This window comes from Hippopotamus amphibius, chromosome 8, assembly GCF_030028045.1.
Source record: "Hippopotamus amphibius kiboko isolate mHipAmp2 chromosome 8, mHipAmp2.hap2, whole genome shotgun sequence".
In the NCBI taxonomy this organism is placed as follows: Eukaryota; Metazoa; Chordata; class Mammalia; order Artiodactyla; family Hippopotamidae; genus Hippopotamus; species Hippopotamus amphibius.
This window is the reverse complement of record NC_080193.1, coordinates 115,255,636-115,277,679: the sequence shown is the minus strand read 5'-3', so window position 1 is coordinate 115,277,679 and position 22,044 is coordinate 115,255,636. Positions and strand designations below refer to the sequence as shown.

The 22,044-nt window shown below is 35.1% G+C and overlaps 1 non-coding gene and 1 pseudogene across 1 annotated transcript; both read left to right on the top strand.

Moving 5' to 3' along the window:
- Window positions 1-9,231: 9,231 nt before the first annotated feature.
- LOC130858916 (ras GTPase-activating protein-binding protein 2-like) lies at window positions 9,232-10,524 on the top strand (annotated as a pseudogene).
- A 10,996-nt stretch (window positions 10,525-21,520) lies between these two features.
- On the top strand, window positions 21,521-21,627 carry LOC130859789 (U6 spliceosomal RNA). Its single transcript, XR_009055330.1, has one exon. It is a non-coding gene; the product is annotated as a U6 spliceosomal RNA (small nuclear RNA).
- Window positions 21,628-22,044: the final 417 nt, after the last annotated feature.

The window sequence follows — 22,044 nt, the reverse complement described above, 5'->3', positions numbered from 1 at the left end:
TTTACTCGAAATTATAATGTGCCTTTACAATTAATTATCCATTACTACAGGCTACATTATTCAATTTTTATAAAATAGAATAGAAAACACTTAAAACTCATTTAATCAAAGAATAAAGTGTCTTTTTCAATATAATCTGGAAAATTAGAAACTTTAAGATTCAAATTCGTGAGTAGTCTTAGGTATACATTTTACATCTGGAAATATAGCCAAATATATTTTCAGTCAGATTTCATGACTATAAATCAGAAAATTCTGGTAGCATAATCATGGTTCCTAAAATATATGCCAAAGTGGAAGCTCATTTAATTAAAATTGTTTAATTTACAAAATTATCTTTCATCTTTGATTACATCGAATCTTGTGTTTCCTTAAACATGGCTAATACTCAGTGTCTCTTTAGTGTGGATCTAAGGAAGACATTAATAAATTAAAACTATATTCTTTTTTATTGATAATCTTGGTGAAGAAAATGTCTGAAATAAGGTTTTTAGGCTCTGAGACATATTTTAGAATCTTGAATGCTAAGTCCAGAGATTTGACATCGTTTCATAAGAAGAGTCATCAAAAGTCTTTAAACAGCACTATGTATGACACGTGTAAAATATAAAAAAATTAACCTTATAGTGATAGCTAGCTTATAGTGAAAAGGAGACTGTACAAAGAAGATAGAAAGAAAGAATTATTAGAGAAGTGCAGAAAAACTACAATGAGATATCACCTTATACCAGTCAGAATGGCTGTCATCAAAAAGTCTACAAATAATAAATGCTGGAGTGGTTGTGGAGAAAAGGGATCCCTCCTACACTGTTGACGGGAATGTAAATTGGTACAACTACTATCGGGAACAATATGGAGAGTCCTTAAAAAACTAAAAATAAAGCTACCATATGATCCTGCAATCCCATTCCTGGGCATATATCTGGATAAAACCATAATTTGAACATGAACCCCAATGTTCGTAGCATAACTATTTACAATAACTAAGACGTGGAAGCAACCTAAGGGTCCATTGACAGATGCATGGATAAAGATGATGTGGTATATATACAATGAAATATTAATCAGCCATTAAAAAGAATGAAATAATGCCATTTGCAGCAACATAGATGAACCTAGAGATTATCATACTAAGTGAAGTAAGTCAGACAGAGAAAGACAAATATCATGTGATATCACTTATATGTAGAATCTATAAAAATGATACAAATGCACTTACTTACAAAACAGAATTAGACTTACAGACATAGAAAACAAACTTCTGGCTACCAAAGGGGAAAAGTGGGATGGAGGGATAAGTTAGGAATCTAGGAGTAACATATACACACTACCATATATAAATTAGATAAACAATAAGGACCTACTTGTATAGCACAGGGAACTATACTCAATATTCTTTGTAATAACCTATATGGGAAAAGAATCTGAAAAAGAACATATATGTATCACTAAATTGCTTTGTTGTATACCTGAAACTAACACAACATTGTAAATCAACTATACTTCAATAAAAAAATAAAATAATAGTAAATAAAAAATAAAATAAAAAGACAGAGGAGAGGAAGAAGAAGAAGGGGAAGGGAAAGGGGAGGGCAGGGGGAAGGAGAAGGAGAAGGAGAAGAACTGCCCTCCTGCAGTTTAGCGATGTCTATTAGACAAGGCAGGGACGTGACACTGGACCCTTTTTGACTCTTCCTGCCAAGACTGAAGCAGAATCAGGAACCACTTTGTAATTTTTCCTCACTTTGTAAATATGTCAACCACAGTTGTGGACTGAGCATCTAACTTAGATTGTAAGCAATTCAGTGTAAGAGACTGCCCTTTATATACCCTGAGTGTTTAAACCAGAGCCAGAATCTTGGCAGCCACCATTAATTGAATTTGTTATTTAGTTGAGTTAAAGTTTTGTTGGCTATAAAATGGAAATTCTAATTAGAGCCAGGCCTCACTGATGTCTAAATCCCAGGTTGTTTAGCAAGGGTCGTATCTTTTTTGAGCCTCAGTTTCTACATGAGTGAAATGAGGCTAATAATAGTCCCACTTCTGAGATGGTCATGAGGACTTTATGAGATATTGTATAAGAGGCATTCAACATATTTTTTCAAGTAATGACCAGGAGAGTTTAGCCATAATGTAAAATAAAGGCAAATCCAGCATGTAACTACCTTATGGGAAAAAAAGAAGAAAACTACAAAATCATAGTGTTCCAAATTGCAAGTCCTTCAACTTTACTTCTTGGACAAGTTTTCTATGGTCCATAAACACAGGAAAAAATAATTCTACTTGCTTAAGGATGTAATCAAATAGTTTTTCCATGCTTAAACCCATTTCTATGTTATCAAAACCTTCAATAAAACTGCATATGACAATATTGAAAAGTAAGCCATGCAACAGATTGGAAAATTTTGTCACAAGAGCAGTTGGTTTGGTTTATATCAGTTATGTGTATTTATGGTGAATACTAGGGCTTTTTGCTTAGTATTTTATTTTGTTTTCATACTATGAATGCAATTCAAACATTAGTATGGTGTTTTCAGCAAATAAATAACAGGTGTTTAAATTCAAAATGAATGCATTATAGGCAATAAACAGTACTCATTTATACATAAAATGCATTATCAGTTTATGTCCAATTAGAACATTTGAAAAAAAGTGCCCACATAACCAAGAAGACTAAAATAGTTACCACAATCTAATATATACTAAAATACTATTCTAATATTTGCATAAAATGATTGTCTAATGAGACTATTCAATGGGGGTTAAAAGAATTTAGAACATCTTATAAATTTGAAGAAGATAAATTTTTCTAATGTACTTTAATTTCATGAATATGCTTCAACAGTCCAGGCCCTCCTGCTCTTTTTTGAACAGAAGTGAAAATATAGTTGATTTTGTTTCTCTAATTTGTTACTTTCTCATGATTACAAGATAAAATTTAGATATTATATACCTGGAAATGAAAATCCTTTGTTTGCAAACTGTCTTAATTTCATACTTGACTATAGCAAAACATTTAAAGAGGTGTTTTTAAAAAGGTGCTGACACTGAATTAGAAGCTGATTTCATCTGTGTAAAGGCAGCTGAATTAGACCCATTAACTTCAGTTGGAATTGAATGGTCACCCTGGGAAAGCTTGTCCAAGTGAAAATGAGTATAGTTAAATTTAAGGCAAGGTATATGAGAACATCTGAAAGTTTAATGTGATGCAAGGTATTTCAGTGTGGCCTATTAGTCACACCTAGAAGCCTGTTTTAAAAGTCTAGACAAACAATAAAAATAGTTACCAGAGAAAATAGAGAGAAATTCTAGATGCCCATGAGATTTTTCCTTTAGTGAGGAAATAATTTAAACTAAACATAAACTATCCCTCCACTATCAGATAACTTTAAGATAGGTTAATTTTAAGTGGAAAAGTCACATTTAAATATTTTCTTAAAATGTGGCCAGATTATTCCTTAGAGCCTTATGGCTTTACCCTTCTGTAGACAAGAAACAAACAAGACCCTTAAGCTTCTATTTTAAATACGCTAAGGGGACTTGTCATTTAAAGAGACTACTTTCCCAGTATTTTTAGAAACCAATAATTGATCTTTCATTGTAACTTCTGCAGATCCAGAACTCTATGTATATATTTTACTATTTTTTTCTACTTTTTGAGAAAAGTGTTACATCTAGATTATATAACTGTCCACCTCTAAGTGCACACATGCCTATATACACGTATCTATTAATCTGTCCACCTGCATATGTTCGTGAGCCAGTTCTTAGAAAAGGTTATGTTAAAAGGTAAGCTGAGACACATGAAAATTTTTAGGAGTTTATTTGAGCATACATCCATTTGAACCAGGCAGTGCCAAACCAAATGTGGTTAGGAGCATTCCACTAACAGGAGCTGAGGGGGCTGTGAAATGGGGATGGATTATACAGAAGATGAGGCTCAAAGCAAGGAAATTTTTTGATTGGCCATAGCTTAAACGGTTGCCTTATTGGGAAAATTGATTGTTGGTGATTGTTTTTTCTTAATTTTCTTGGATTCCAATGCATTGTTTCTGACTTAGGTTTTGTGTTTTTCGGGTTTGCTTATGTAGCTTACCAAAGCATAAGAGCCACCTCAGTCTAGTAGCCTCCTTGCTTAAATAACGTAACAGTTAGAAGAATGGAATCAATGTTTCTGTGCCTGTAAATGCTTTCCATTTCATGCCATGTGGGGATTAAGGCACTCCTGGTTCCCCTGCAGAAAACAATAGACTCCCTTAGCACTGATTTATTTAACTTGCTAATTTCTAGTAAACACAGTCATCCCCAGGATTCATGGAAGAAATCATTTGAATCTTACAGAAGCATGAAATTGAGCTGCATGTTCTATAATGCTGGGGAGTGGAGCAAAAACATGGAGCTGTTAAGGGAACCTAACCAACTCTTGCTCTGACTCTCTACCTAACTTGTTATGTTGTGCACTTGTATTTGCAAAAGTTGTCATTCCGTGAAGATGAAACTGCAGGGAAAACTTAGATTAATTTGTGAGGTCAGATTAGGAAGATAAAACCTGTGAAACTTAATAGAAAAATGATTCAGGATAAATGCAAGAAGTAATTTCTGTCTAAGAACTGGGGATTTACAAAGTGTCTAGACAATACAATTCCAAAAGTCAAGATTATATTTTAGAATCAGATACTTAGTTTGAAGAATTAAACTCAAAGAAGGATTTGGTTATGACAGTATTTATAGTAGTATCAGGATTTTACCAGAGAGGCTGCCTAAGGTTTGAAGGACATTTCATGAGAAAAGCACCAGTCACTTTAGAGCATAAAGTAGCTTGCATATTTATCAGAAAAACAAACAAACAAACAAAACTAATGGGGCTTGTGTAGTTCTCTGTGTAGCCAGTTACCAATCAAATTTAATTGATTGATCTGATAATATAAAGAGTTGAACAAGACACAAAGTAAATTATTAATCTGTTGGATAATTTTGGAAACCAGAAAAGATATATGAGTATATAATATTTATTACTTCATACATTGGAATTCACCAGTATCTCTGAAAATCATATTTTAAAAAATACAAATGGACAAAAGAGAAAAATTGATAAATTCATCTCAGAGATATTCTTCTTTATATTTAGAGGGAGTAAAAGCAAAATAATCACTCTAAGAAATTATATTTATTTATTTATGATATACCTGTTTTTACCTTACCATATCTAACAATAGAGAACTCAATTAGAAACAGTTTTTTTTTAAAAAAAATCTAGAGACACTTATCAGAAAAGTAAATTTCTGTCAAAATCAAATGCCTATTCTTAAAATATTTTTAAATTTTAATATTATAAGGTTATAAGGTTATTTTTAAAGTCATATTTGTCTGTCTGGTGGGAACAGATATCTGGTAGGAGCAGCATTTCAAAGATCTAAAGGTAGATATTCAAGACATAGCAAGAAGATGAATATGGCTAAGCTAGAAAGAGTGAGGGGGAGGGTAGTAATAGATGAGATCAGGAAGGTAATTTGTGGCCAAATTGCCAAGCTATATAGACTTTCAATCTGAGTGAAATGGGAAAGCATGAGATGATTTGAAGAAAAGAATAATTTCACTTTATGTTTAAAAATATATACTTTAAAAGTCTGATGCTTTAAAAAGAAAAGTTTGGCTGCTATGTTGATAATAGTCAGTTTGTCCAGTTCTGGGACAAGATGGCATAAACTAACTTTTCCCTGATACACTTCTCATGCCATAAAATAATTGAACAAAAAATTATAAAAGTATGAAAGGACTCTGAAAGGTAGAAGGAGAAGGCAGACTATCTAGGGACCTCAGGACTTGAGTCCTGATAGTGGTTTAATTAAATGTATATATATATATATCTTATCCAGAGATATATGTATATGTAGATATCATATCTTCTTTTCAGGAGAAGCCTGAAAACTTGAATCACCTGCAAGCATCTGAAAACAAAAACAAAACAAGAAATCTTGTTTGCTCTGGCCAAAGGGACAGGCTAGCAGAGATTTAGTGGGGAGATTTATTCCCCCAATTCCTACCCAAGGCAGCAGTAGCAAATCTGTAGCAGCAGCAACAGCAGCATCAGGGACCCTGTCCCACAGCCAGAGGAGTGATGGATTTGACTTACAACTGTACCAGCATAAGTGGATTCTGGGCAAAGATTTACCATACCCACAACCAGTGACACTGGCAAGCATGATATGTTGGCATCTATGGTACAGGAGAGTGATGTCCTCAAGCTCTCAGCAAGTGACCTACATCCATTTTTTCAGGAACTTCTTGCCCAACAGCATGGGGCAGCTCAGGTAGCACTTTCTGGAATTGAGCAGTAGCCCCGGTGCCTCCATAAGAATGAAGTAGAGAAAAGTAACATTGCAAGACCTTTGAAAACTAAATTGTCATTGGAATTACAGTTCATAAAAGTAGGCCAGGACATATACACTAAACCTAAATAGGATGATTGCTTGCTAATGCATAAGATTTGAATAAGATCAAGAATCACCTAACGAGGGGAGTATCCAAGATGGCAGACTAGGAAGACCCTCAGCTCATCTCCTGTCATAAGCATACAAAAATTACAACTATTTACAGGGCAACTACTGATAAGAAAAACTGGAAGACTAGCAGAAAAGATCTTATATAACTAATGACAGAAAGGATGTAGGAAATAGAGACTCCATTCTTAAAGAGCACACACAAAATCTCACGCATTCAGGGACCCAGGGCAAAATCTTACACATTCAGGGACCCAGGGCAGAAGCAGTAATTTGAAAGGAGCCTGGGTCAAATCTACCTGCTGATCTTGGAGAGCCTCTTGGAGAGGCAGGAGGCAACTGGAGCTCACCCTAGGGACTTAAACACTGGTGGCAGCCATTTTGGGAAGCTTGTTCTACCATGTGGACACTGGTGCTGGCAAGTGCCTTTTGGGAATCCTTCCTCTAGCTTATTAGCTCAGGACCTGGCCCACCCACCAGCCTGCCATACCAGTACTGGAACCCCTCAGGCCAAGCAACTAACAGAGCAGAGACCTAGCTCCACCCACCAGCGGGCCTGCTGCCCTAAAACCCACTGAGCCCACAGCTGCCCCAGGAACTGGCCCTATCCACCAGTGGGCCTAGGACCCGTCCCTGCACATCAGTGCCTGGTACTAGCCCCACAACCCCCAAGTCCCTGTAGTCAGAGACCTTGAGACCTGGCTCTGCCTGCCAGTGAGTTGGCACTAGCCCCAGGACCACTGTAGCCCTGCAAGCTGCCCTATCAGGATCTAGCCCAGCCAACAGCATGCCAACACCAGCCCTGGGACCCCCGTAGACCCTGGGCCTGTATACCAGCAGGCAAACATCAATTCTGGGACAACTTGGGCCCCTCAGCTAGCAATGTCAGGAACTGGCCCTGCCCACCAGCAGGGCAACACTAGTTTTGGGACTCTGGCCCTGCAACCACCCATTCCAGAACCTGGCCCTGTCCATCAGTGGCCAGTAACTTCTGAACAAAGCAAAGATATGGCAACCAACAGGACTAGGGACCAGCCATACTCATTGGATTACCCCCAGTAGTTAGCCAGCCATAACAGAAGGACCCACAGAGCCCCAAAAGGGGTAACCCTAGAGCATGTAGTTCTGGTGACCAGAGGGGAGTATGCTTCTAGGATGTCTAGGATATCTCCTATAAAAGGCCACTTCTCCAGGATTAGGGAATGTAATCCACCTACCTGATATATAGAAATAAAAACAGCAAATTAGGTAAAATAGGGTAACAGAGGAATATGTTCAAATGAAGGAAAGATACAACCCCAGAAGAACTAAGTGAAGTAGAGATAGGTAGCCTATCTGATAGAGAGTTCAAGATAATGATTCTAAGGATGTTCAGAGAACTCAGAGAAGATTGGATGAACAGAGTCAAAAGTTAGAATTTTTTAACAAAGAGTTAGAAAATATAAAGAAGAACTATAGATGAAGAATATAATAACTGAAATGAAAAATGACGTAGGAGTAATCAACAGTAGATTAAATGATACAGGTGAACAACAGATTAGCAAGCTGGAAGACAGAATAGTGGAAATCATTGAACCTGAACCAAAAAAAGGAAAAAGAATGCAAAGAAAGGATCATTTAAGAGACCTCTGGGACAATATCAAGCATACTAACATTTGAATTTTAGGGATCCCAGAAGGAGAAGAGACAGGGAAAAGGACAGAGAACATATTTGAAGACATAATAGCTAAAAAATTCCTTAAGCTGAGAAAGGAAACAGACATTCAGGTCCAGGAATCACAAAGAGTCCCAAAGAGGATCAACCCAAGGAGGACCATAGTAAGATACACTGTAATTAAAATGGCAAAAATTAAAGATAAAAAGAGACTATTAAAACAGCAAGGGAAAAGAAAAAGTTACATACAAGGGGCCTCCCATAAGACTATCATCTGACCTTTCAGCAGAAACTCTGCAGGCCAGAAAAGAGTGGCAAAATATATTTAAAATGATGAAGGGGAAAGACCTACAACCAAGAATACTCTACACAGCAAGGCTTTCATTCAGATTTGATGAAGAGATCAAAAGTTTTACAGACAAAGTTTTAGATCAAAAGCTAAAATAGTTCAGCATCACCAAACCAGCTTTACATATGTAAAAGGACTTATCTAAGTGAAAAAGAAAAGGCCATGACTAGAAACATAAAAATTACAAAAGGAAAAATCTCACTGGTAAAGGCAAATATGCAGTAAAGAGAGTAAATCAGCCATGTATAAAGCTAACAGGAAGGTTAAAAGACAAAAATAGTAAAATCATCTGTATCCACAATAAGTATAGTTAAGGCTACACAAAACAAAACAGTATAAAATATGATGTCAAAAGCAGTAAACATGGAGAGGGGACTAAAAATGCAGGGTTGTTAAAATGCATTTGAACTAAAGATAGCAATTTAAAATAATCACTATATATGGATTGCTATATACAGTGTGGGAAATACAGTCAATAATTACGTAATGACGTCCGTGTTCCTTGTTCCTTCCCGCTCGCCGCAGCGCCTGGCACCCGGGAAGAGGTGGTTGTGAGGGGAAGCAGCTCGCAGCTCTCCGTCTTCCTAGGCTTGAGGTTTGTCGGAGGGAGGGGGCGGCGAGCGAGAAGAATCCGCTGCAGCCGGTCCTCAGCGACTCTCCCGCTGACCTCCGCGCGTCGTACCCATCGCTGCTGTTGGTTGGAGCATTTGACATTGTGCAGCAAAGAAATGGTTATGGAGAAGCCCAGTCCGCTGCTTGTAGTGCAGGAGTTTGTGAAGCAATACTATACTTTACTGAATAAAGCTCCCGAATATTTACACAGGTTTTATGGCAAGAATTTTATGGCAGGAGTGTTCATGGTGGAGTAGATGCTAGTGGAAAGCCCCAGGAGGCTGTTTATGGCCAAAATGATATACACCGCAAAGTATTATCTCTGAACTTCAGCGAATATCATACTAAAATTCGTCATGTGGATGCTCATGCAACCTTGAGTGACGGAGTAGTGGTCCAGGTCATGGGTTTGCTGTCTAATAGTGGACAGCCAGAGAGGAAGTTTATGCAAACCTTTGTTCTGGCTCCTGAAGGATCTGTTCCAAATAAGTTTTATGTTCACAATGATATGTTTCGTTATGAAGATGAAGTATTTGGTGATTCTGAACCAGAACTTGATGAAGAATCAGAAGATGAAGTAGAAGAGGAACAAGAAGAAAGGCAGCCATCCCCAGAACCTGTGCAAGAAAATGCTAACAGTGCTTACTATGAAGCTCACCCTGTGACTAATGGCATAGAAGAGACATTGGAAGAATCCTCTCATGAACCTGACCCTGAGCCAGAATCTGAAACAAAGACTGAAGAGCTGAAACCGCAAGTGGAGGAGAACTTGGAAGAGTTTGAGGAGAAGTCCACTTCTCCTCCACCTGCTGAGCCTGTTTCTCTGCCACAGGAACCACCAAAGCCTAGAGTGGAAGCTAAACCAGAAGTTCAATCTCAACCACCTCGTGTGCGTGAACAATGACCTAGAGAACGACCTGGTTTCCCTCCTAGAAGACCAAGACCAGGCAGAGGAGATATCGAACAGAATGAATCTGACAACTGCAGAATAATCCGCTATCCAGATAGTCGTCAACTCTGTTGGTAACTTGCCACATGATATTGATGAAAATGAACTGAAAGAGTTCTTCATGAGTTTTGGAAACGTTGTGGAACTTCGCATCAATACCAAGGGTGTTGGGGGAAAGCTTCCAAATTTTGGTTTTGTGGTTTTTGATGACTCTGAACCAGTTCAGAGAATCTTAATTGCCAAACCAATTATGTTTTGCGGGGAAGTACATTTAAATGTGAAAGAGAAAAAGACAAGAGCTGCCAGAGAGTGAGAAACTCGAGGTGGTGGTGATGATTGCAGGGATATTAGGCGCAATGACCGAGGTCCTGGTGGTCCCCGTGGAATAGTGGGCAGTGGAATGATGCGGGACCGGGATGGAAGAGGACCCCCTCCAAGAGGTGGCATGGCACAGAAACTTGGCTCTGGGAGAGGAAACGGGCAGATGGAAGGCCGCTTCAAAGGACAGCGTTGCTGAGGCTCCACTGCTGGCAAAGTCTTGGCAGTGGTACATTATTCATCGTGTTTGCATTCTTGTTAACTTTTTTTTGGCTTTGGAATGTGACACAGCCTTTTTGATCATTTCTTTGATGTGAGAAGCATCTTTTGGTTATCAGTTAAATTGAGGTGGACATTATTTCCCCAATTTTACAACAGGATTCACATTGTTAATTTATAAATCTAGACTTGGAGAATTAAGGACTGAGAAATGACCATATCTTAAACTATCTGCAACAAAATGAACTTAAAAGGATATGCCCAACTGAATTCAGGTCCTTTGAGTCAAAAAAATCCTCTGCTGCACATTTTGTTTAAGTGTTATTGTTTCTGCCTATTAATGTTGGAAACACAAATAGTGCAATTTGTGCAATTGGAGAAACTTGCTTTTTTCCTTGGTTCCCCCCAAAAATACAAACCAACAGAAACTTGTTATGCACTCATCAAAATGCACTAATGGGTACTTTGAACTCATTAACATTGACATCTGCAACAGGAGGCAATAGGGGAAAAAATCTTTCATCTTTTTTTCCAGTAGAGCATAGTTTGTGAAATGATGAGGGCATTTTTACCTGCTTGCTGTGATCAGCGTGTGTATACATAAACCTTAATAAGACTACAAGTATATTCCAGAAGGAAATCATTTAGCTATGAACTAAGTAACAAAATTCAGAACTTCAAATGCTATGGTCTTGAGTATTAGACCAGATTTAGTAGCTCCATAGCTAAGATTTTTCTACCTGCCCCTCTTAAATACAGGGATGGCTGGCTGCTCAACACACTTCTCCTCCCCCTTTTCCTTTCTTTAAGCTATGTACAGTGAAAAATGTCTTTATTGTATTTTTGTTCTCTGGTAATGTAATAAGCATGATGGTGCCTTCTATTAATACATCATTCCAGTCTTGCTGGTAATTTTGTACAGTATAGTGTATGAATTGCTGTGCTGCAAAGCCAAACAGCTGCAAAATGTTGAAAAATCATTGAAATGTATAAAAATTGCAGTATCTTTAAAATCAGTAAAAAAAATTATGTAATATCTTTATATGGTAATGTAACTAGATTTAGTGTGCTCATTTTGAAATGTATAGAAATACCAAATCACAAAAATCTCCTAATATAATACCCAAATTGTCTAGGATGTAATAAAACATTTTTAAGATTTGTATACTCCTTTTATTTTTATTTATTTTATATATAATATGTAAAATATGTTGTATATCATATATAAATTATATATGTATTTAAATTTAAAAATACTAAGAATCAGGGACTCCCCTGGTGGTCCAGTGGTTAAGAATCCATGCTTCCACTGCAGGGGGCACAGGTTCGATCCCTGGTCAGGGAACTAAGATCCCATGTGCCATGTGGTGTGGCCCAAAAAATAACAATAATAATAAAAAATGAAAATACTAAGAATCAGGAAAAACACAACTTGAATTAAAAATGACAATCAACTAATGCTGGTACCATAACTACTCAGATGTTGGAATTATCTGTCAAGATTTTTAAAGTATCACTGAGGCTCTGTTCGTTTATAACTCTTTATTGCTTTAACAATCAGTTACCAATTCTCTTGAAGTAAGTGAAAAATAGAAAAATTTTAGCAAAAAAGAAATTGTATGAAAGAAACCAAATGAAAACCGTAGAATTGAAAAATAAAATAATCAGGAAAAAATTTGCTGAATGGACTCAGTAGTAGAGTGGAGATAACAAAGGATAGAATCAGTGAACTCGAGAATACATCAATAGTTTACTTAATCTGAACAACGGAGAGAAAATTGAATAAAGTGAACAGAGCTTTTGGTACTTGTGAGATAATAATGATAGATCCAACATTTTTATTGTTGGAATTCCAAAAGAGTGGAGTAAGAGAAAGGGGCTGAACAAATATTCAAACAAATAATGACTAAGCACATGTCAAATTTTTAAAAGTACGTAAATGTACAGATTCAAGAGACCAGCGAAACCTAAATAGAATAAATCTAAAGAAATATACATGAAGACATCCTAATTAAACTTATGAATACTAAGATAAGGGAAATATTTTAAAAACAGCCAGAGAAAAATTACATCTTATTCGTGTAGGAACATCAATTCAAATAAGAACATATTTCTCATCTGAAATCATGGAGGACAGAAGGAAGTGACACATACTAACTGACGAAGAAAAGAACTGGCAAAGATGCATCGCATATCCAGAGAATAGTCTATATAGCAAAGCAATGTAGAAGCAGGAAAAGCAACGTGAAGGCTACTTTGATAATCCAGGAGAAAAGTGATGCTGAGTGTAGAAGCCAGGGTTCTTATTTTCTTTAGATTACTGTTTGCTTTTACTCCAAATCAAGTTTTTATACTGATTATGTTAGAATACAGTTGGCAATAGGCATGACTTTTATTTACTATTAATATTTTTGCTTTAAACACATAATTAAGGGAAAACAGTATAAATAGTGACAGAAATATGTGATGTATTTTAAAATAAAAAACACAATTTTAGATTAAAAGAATTTTCTTAGAAGCCGACATAATGGCACAGGAAAAGAAGTCATTATAGGTTAAACCAGCGGTAATCTTATAAAAATTGGAGCTAAGAATGAAAATACTCTAAACCTCATATATTTAGGAAGAGCAGTGCTGGAATTGGGATTTTTTCCTAACCAATATAAAAAATAATTTCCAAATTAACAACCATTGTCTACTTTTACCTATAAGGAGATATGTATTAATACTTAACGCACCCATGATTAAAAGGAATTAAAGACTGAACTTGTGAATCCGTCTTTTCTTCTGTAAATTAATAGAGAAACACAAGTTCTATGTGGATACAACAATCTAAATTGTTATCAGAATTTTATATGATTTATTTTATTATTTATTTAATTTTATTTTTTGTCTGTGTTGGGTCTTCATTGCTGTGTGTGGGTTTTCTCTAGTTGCAGTGAGCGGGGGTTACTCTTCACTGAGGTTTGCGGGCTTCTCATTACAGTGGCTTCTCTTGTTGAGGAGCAAGCAGCCCTAGGCACAAGGGCTTCAGTAGTTGTGGTGCATGGGTTTAGCTGCTCTGTGGCATGTGGAATCTTCCCGGACCAGTGTTTGAACCCATGTCCCCTGCATTGGCAGGCAGATTTTTAACCACTGTGCCACCAGGGAAGTCCTGATTTATTTTAAAGATGAAGTGGAATAATTTGATTTTTTAAATGAGTAAGACATATTTACACCTTATGTAATTAATTCTGCAGAACATCCCTTCTTTACTTCATCGGTTTAAGCTCTTAGTTAATTTCTGCCTTTGAATTTGCTAAGAAAATCTACTTGTATTCTGATTTTTTTAAATTGTAGAATTATAATATTTGGAGGAAGAATTATATATACAGATCATGGAATCATAGTGTCCTGAAGGGTAGAAGTGTGTGGACCTATCAAAACTAAATCTTCACTTACGAACAGAGAAAGCAATGGAGGAAGAACCCACTTCTTTAGATGTTGAGAGATGAATTTTTGCAAGGATATGCATGATAGAAAGTTTTAAGAAGCCTGTTACTAAGTCAGTTGATAGAAAGAATAATTAAAATTCAATAAGCCTTTGAATTGATCTCACAGTATAACTCAGGAACAAAGTATATATCATCATTCCTTTTACAATTATATATAATTATCTCAAAAAGTATATGTATCATAATTTTTCAAACTTACCATATTGTTATCTTTATAGCATAGTGATGGAATTTAGATTAAATTATGTTCTAAAATCATTGACGTGCATTATAAACAATTCAAACAGTCAGTGATACATGAACTATGAGGGTGAGTCAAAAATTATCTGCACTCTAGCTGTAGAATTTATAGAAGTTTTAATATAATCAAAGTGGGGATAATTTTTGACTCACCCTCATAAATGCAAACTATTCACTAAAAATTTTATCACCTTTAATCAAATGAAAGAAGGATCAAATAACTAGATCAGAGCTCTAATGATACACATTCATTGTGATTTATTCACTTGGTTATTTCCCTCAGGAATTTAATTTTTTCTCTACTTCTCTCCTAGATTCTAAAAATGTTTAGTGGAATTCCACATTTGTTTATGAGATAGGAATTATCTATAGTTGGAAGTCTTGAAACTATTGAATGATTATACAAAGAGTTTAGCACTTATGATAAAGAGCAAGCCATTTTCAAATCTTTATTTTACTTCTTCCTATTGTGGTAAAACACAAAGTTTATATTCACATGAGAGCCTTTTAAAAGTTGTTTTGCATTTATATATTTGAAAATTTTTATATTTGAAAATTACTATTGAAACATTCTATAAGTATTTATTGAACTATTTAGTTATATGTGCATTTCATAAGGCAGGTATCAAATTCCAATAAGGCCCTGCCTTAACATATTTTATGATAATCCAAATTTGTTGTAGCAGGATTCTCTTTTGACCTTTAGCCTTTATCAGTCCAATCCTCAAATGGGGACAGACTAGAGTAGGTGGGGATTGGGAAATGGAATTAGAAAATAATAATCTCTTGAAAATATGCTACTATTTGCTCAGTTGTATAAATGTGTGACTATCTTTACTTTTTGCTTCTTGTAAGTGTACATACTGGATGAAAAATATAGTTGTTCATTAATAATATGACTTTGCATTTCATGCAACTCAATATTTATAATGTTATGGTCATTTTAGTGCTTTTTACATAACTTTTCTCTCTGAGAAAAGAAAAATATTTTATAAACCAATTTTCTATTATGGGCTATTACATATAAAAACTGAGTCCCAGAGTACTAAGAATAAAGAAATCATGTTATACTTATGTAATAAAATGTTCACTGATACTTGTTCATTTAATATTATATGTGAATGAAAGAAAATGTTGATATGATCTTATTATGTTTATGATTCAATACCTTTTGATTACATTGGAAAAAGAGCTGAAAAATAATAGGGTGAGACAAGTTAGTCAGTTTGTAGTTGTAAGGGATAGAATGCTAGTAGCATGTACTATATCCAGTTTTGTGGATTAATGACAATTTTGGCACTAGTATTGTCCTGATGTCTAAAGTTTTGTTTTATTATTTGCAATCATGAATATGCTATTTTCTAAATCCCATATAATTTTGCCAAAAGGAATATTCAATCATATGAAAAGCTATCCATATCTTTTCTAACTTTAAGGAATAAAGAGAAAGGTAAATTAGGCTACCTTTTAAAATAATTCAAAAAATCATCGTCTATTTGAAATGATATACTTCAATTTCTGTTACTGACTTTGAGATACAGGTATGTTTTGGTGTGGACCTCTTTGAGTTAATCTTGTTTGGGATTTTCTGTGCTTACTGTACTTGGAAATTTGTTTCCTTCTTCAGCTTTGGAAAATTTTCAGCCTTAATTTCATCAGATACATTTTTGACCTCTTTCTCTATCTCCTCCTTCTGAATCCTCTATAATGCAAACACTTAAACTGTCTTCATTTTTAAAATTTGTTTTTCTTTTTGTTGTTCTGATTGGGTGATTTCCATTATTCTATCTTCCAGATCACTGTGTATTTTTCTTTATCACCTTTTCCTCTGTTTATTCCTCCTAATTATTGGAGGAATAGTTGCTTTACCATGTTGTGTTAGTTTCTGCTGTACAGCAAAGTGAATGAGCTATATGTATGCATATATCCCCTGCTTTTGAATTTCCTTCCATTTTGGTCACCACAGAGTTCTGAGTAAATTCCTTGTACTATACAGTAGGTTCTCATTAGTTATCTATTTTATGCATAGTAGTGTATATATGTTGTCTCAATCTCCCAGTTCATCCCACCACCACCACCTCTTTCTCCCTTGGTATCCATACATTTGTTCTCCATCTGTTACTAATGCCTTAAATTATACAGTTTCCCCTCTTTTTTAGGGATACTGTTCATTAATATTGCATTATGAACAGTATTGCAATTACCTAGTATCTCTCTCTTTCCCTCAACTTCAAACATCTAGTTTAAAGAAATATTATTTTTTTCCCCAGTTAACACATACAGGGTTATTGTGAGCTTTTTCTATATTAATTTCTCTTCCCTTATTTTTTAATTTAGGATATTAATATTAGTATTGTAACTATCTCTCTATGTATCTATCACATCTATGTAAATTGTTAGAACGTGTAACAAATGCAAGGTGTTTTGTCACTCTGATCTTTATAGCTTTGTGTTATTTGTACACATGTATACTTTTACTGCTCAGTAGCACTCCTTATGCTGAAAGTTCTCTAAACATGGCTTGGCTATTTGAAGCTGTTTCAATAATAGATTCTTCAGAAAGCATTGATCAGAGAAAGTATTCACTGATTCACTGCATATTTATATATGTCAGCTTTTCTTTTTCCTCTGGCATGAAATTCAGTCTGGGTAGATATAAAATTCTGGTTTCATATTGTATTTCCTTGGATATCCCAAATACTTTTGCTTCATTGGCTTCTGGCATAACCTGCAACTGTTGGAAAAGATAATGTATTTATGATTTTGCTTTCCTTTCAAGTGACTTGGTCTTTTGTCTGGATGCCCACAGGCCAATTTCCTTTATCTTAAAACTTCAATAATTTTGCCACATTTTACCAAATCTGGATCAGCTTGCCTTTACCTTTCAAAATTTAGTTTCAAACATTCTTTATTTTTTAAAAAAGATATGCTTAATTTGATTTTTTGAATATTTCCTGTCCCATTTTTTATTTTTTCTTTCACGAATTTTAAGTTTATTTGAATTAGATCTTTTCCTTCTTCTATGTTTATTATTTTCTTTTTAATATTTTTCTTTCTTATTTTCTGCTAAATTTCTTTTATTTTCTCCTTTTCATGCTTTATTTTCCTTATTGTATGCTTGTGGTTTATTTGCTCTTTTGTTTTTCCTAGACTTTTGAAAACATTTATTTCTAATTTCCCCCCAACTATGTTAATTACTTTTTGGATTCTTTTTCCTACTTATATTATTTTTATATATTACTATTTCTATTTTCGAGATGCTATTCTCTCATAATTTTTATCTTTTAAAATGTTATTTTAGTTAGTTTTGAAATAATTGGCTATATTTCTTAGTTACATCTTGTGGTCATTTGGACTGGTGTGATTCCCTTTTCTCAATTTTTCAGATTATACTCCTTCACAATTTAAAATTCATTTTGAAAGCAACTTTTTTTTCTGTTGCTAATGTTTAACTAACTTTTCCCTTTATACGCTGCAGTGTTGAGATTTCTTTATGGGGAATAGGGTTGGTCAGGATATATACTCCATCTTCTACTGTTTGTGAATTATTTTATGGCTTTGAATACTGAAAATTTGCTAGAGATTAGATTTCAGGTGCTCTCATCACACACACAAATAGTAACTACGTGAAGAGATATGTTAATTGCCTTGACTATAGTAATCATTTCGCTGTGTACATATATACCAAATAATCATGTTGTCTGCCTTAAATTTAGAAATTTTATTAAGAACAAATAAAATTTAAAAACTAATGCATCCTAATATACAATATTTGTTTTTCTCTTTCTGACTCACTTCACTCTGTATGACAGTCTCTAGATCCATCCATGTCTCTAAAAATGTAACAAACATATGGACACCAAGTGGGGAAAGCGGGGAGGGTTGGGGGGGGAATGAATTGGGAGATTGGGATACCAAGTTGTACACTCTAAATATATGCAGTTTATTGTAAAAAATAAAAAAATAAAAAGTTAAAAAAAAAGTAATGCATCCTATATTGTTATCATGAATTGCTTTTTAAAAATATTTCTCTTTGTGGCTACATTACTGGTATTTTCTGAGATCAGCCTCCTTAAGAGGCCTCCTTATCTTCTCTTTCACTAGTATCTGAAACTTTTTTTCCTTTACTTCAGGGTTTCTGTTTTCAATTTGGATTTTCTTGCCAACAGATTTCCCTCAGTGTTGTATTCAGAAATATTCCAAAGTACTTTTCAAGTAGTATCTTACTGTATACATCTGAAATCCTTGAGTTCTGAGTCACTCTGGCATCCTCTGATCTTTCTGCAGTATTTTTGCAGTCAATGCCAAGCTGAAGCTTGTGAAATCTTTCTCTTTTTGTCAGGTTCTTCTGGGAAGTAGTTGCCAAGTTCCTTTGGAATAAATTCTTATTGATTATTTCTGTGTCCTCTAGTCTGTAAAACTTTGTCTTTCTCTTTCATCTGCATGATCTAACATAGCTCATCATTTAAAACGGGTCTTTCTGGTAAGGTGGTTTGGTGCCCCTCATTCACTTCTGTAGGTTTGTGGAGACATCTTATTGCTTAGATTTACTACAGCTTGTGTGTGTGTGTGTGTGGGTGTGGGTATGGGTGTGTGTGTGTTATTTTGTTTTATTTTCTGTTGGGAAATCATTCAAATGCTATGCCATCACTGCCATTTCACCTCAACAGGCAAGATGAAGGCACATCCAATTTTTTTAAATTTATTTTCTTATAATAAAAAGTTATTTGTGAAAATAGAACTGAGAGCAAATAACTATCAATTTTTAAAACCTTAATTAGAGTTAACACCAAATAAACACTCAGATAGTGGTTGAAAAAAGTTTAATGGCCAATATATATTGAGAGACATGTATTTGGACAAATAGATGAAAACTATAAATATATATATTAAATTTTTTTAGTTTTGCCTGCGTTTGGGTCTTCGTTGCTGCACGGGAGCTTTTCTCTAGTTACGGCGAGCGAGGGCTACTCTTTGTTGCAGTGTGCCGCCTTCTCATCTTGGTGGCTTCTCTTGTTGCGGAGCATGGGCTCTAGGCATGCAGGCTTCAGTAGCTGCGGCTTGCAGACTTCAGTAGTTGTGGCTCATGGGCTCTGGAGCACAGGCTCAGTACTTGTGGCACACGGGCTTAGTGGCTCTGCAGCATGTGGGATCTTCCCAGACCAGGGCTCGAACCTGTGTCCCATGCATTGGCAGGAAGATTCTTAACCACTGTGCTACCAGGCAAGTCCCTGAAAACTATATTTTAATTAAGTTTTTGGAGACTAGTACCTTGTCTTCAATGAGCCTGTACACTAAGGTTTATCGATAAGCATGCTCTAAAAACTAATTAAAAAGTGTTTCTGCAAATTGTAGAACTTATTTTTTTTCTTATGGGTCAAGTTTTTAGGCTGACTGACTCATGGGGTAAAAACCTGGAAATAAAACTACTGATTACAACAAACAAGTTGATTAGGAATATAGCCTAGATTTCTCGCTTGATCATGGTCAGTGAGACTGTATGGCTATATGTGAAATACAGGCAAATTAGTTTGAGATTAATGAGATTAGCAATAGCGTTAATGTGTTATAATTACAGACAAATTAAGAAAAGAAATGAAAGTAAGCAGATAGTTAAGGTAGTTATGTGAAACATAGAGGTTAAATTCGAAATTTTACTTCCACACAGTCTCTTGATACTAAACAAAGTAAAAGCCACATTTTTTTCTGACTACAATGAAGATATTGATAACTGTATTTCTTTAAAAATTCCCCCAACTAATATAACATTCAAAATATTCTAGTCACTTCAAAATTGATAAAATCTAAACATAAAGAGATTAAAGAATAGAAATGTTTTTCTTTCAATCTCTGAGCTTTTTGTGTTGAGTAGGTAGTTTAGCATAAAATGGCATTGCTCTGTCCCTCCTCTTAATAAGCTACTGTCCTCAATTTAGCTTTTCAAGTGATTGAATTGATTTTACTGTAGGTGATAAAAAGGCAGGAGGAAAATGTGAAGGTTGACAGACAAATTAAAGGGTTCCAGGACTGAATGAAACAATAAAAGGAAATAATCACATAGAGTAAGTACTGTAAAATTTTTAAAAGTTAAGAAGCATTTACAAATGGTGGCCATAAAAGATTTGTGAAATTATTTCAAGAAAATGTTGTAAATATTTTTTTCATTTATTTATTGCAAAATAATTTTATTTATGTTAAAATGTTCCATTATATTATTTTAAAACAAATTGACTTCAAGGGGAAAACTGTCAAATTAGTATATGCAGAATAATTTAAGGAATGTTGTGAATATTTAAATTGAGCCATAAATGGCAGGAGAGTCTTTTTCAAAATTAAAATAGTAAATTTAATTACTTTAATAATTTCTCTGTTTTGTATTCTGGTTTAAAGCAAGAGACTCAGAATGAAAATATGCTCGAGAGTATAAAATTTTAAACCATTTGCTCACTACTTTTTGCTGAGCATCTAAATAGAAATGCAGTATGATAGACTCCTGAACACAAATACTAATGGTACAGGATGATGTGAGAAAAGTGAGATAAAATTTTAAAATATAGAGGGAACTACATGAGTTAGCAGAATCAAGGATCATAGTCAACTGGAAATGTTAAGAAATATTTCTATATTTGAGATTAAGTCCTGAAAGATGGGCAGAAGGTGTACAGTCAAGAAAATGAAAGGTATATTGACATAGAATCCATATGGCAATCCATGTGTTTGTGTATATATATACATAATACATACATACGTGTGTCTATACATATGAATATATATATACATATATGTATTATATATCAAACGTGTTCTATACATTGCACAATACATTATTATATATGTGTCTGTATGCTTATATATGTGAGAATTTAATGCATCTTAAAAAAATTAAGTTCTGTTTCATATTCCAGTAAATCAAAGTAAAAATACTACTATAGAAACATTTAATACAATAGAACTTTGTTTACATTATCTCTTCCCATTCAAAATGTTACTGAAAACTACATGACTGAATGAACTTACCTGTGAGTATCGATAAAACAAAGCAGTTGATGCTTTCTCCCACCATTGAAGAATCACTAAACAAAATAAAATTTTGTCCCTTTCCTTTTTCAGGAATTTAGCTCTTGCTTAATTCATAAAAAAGGAAGCTTTCTTTAGGTTGTATAAGTTGTCTCAAGATCCATTTTAGTGCTCGCTTCAGCAGCACATATACTAAAAGTGGAATGATACAGAGAAGATTAGCAGGGCCCCTACGCAAGGATGACACACAAATTCGTGAAGCGTCCCATATTTTTGTCTGGACTACTCCATCAGAAGTCAAGTAGGAGGCTCTGGGGAGGGAGCAGTTAATCCAGGATGCGGGACTACTAGGGAGTCCTCAGACACAGGGAAGATTAACTGCAGAGAACTCTCACGGAGCCCTGTATCAGACCCGGCTTCATCCGACTGTCTGCAGCAGCCAGTGCTGGACACCTCAACCAAACTACAGACAAGATAGGAACACAAACCCACCCATCAGCACACAGACTACTTAAAGCCATACTAACCTCACAGATACCCTAAAACACACCACTGACACGGCCCTGCTCATCAGAGAGAAAAGACACAGAGCCCCACACCAGAAAGCAGACACCAGATCCCCCCACCAGGAAGCCTACTCAAGACACTGGACAAACCACACCACAGGGGGCAGAGGGCAGAAACAAGAGGAA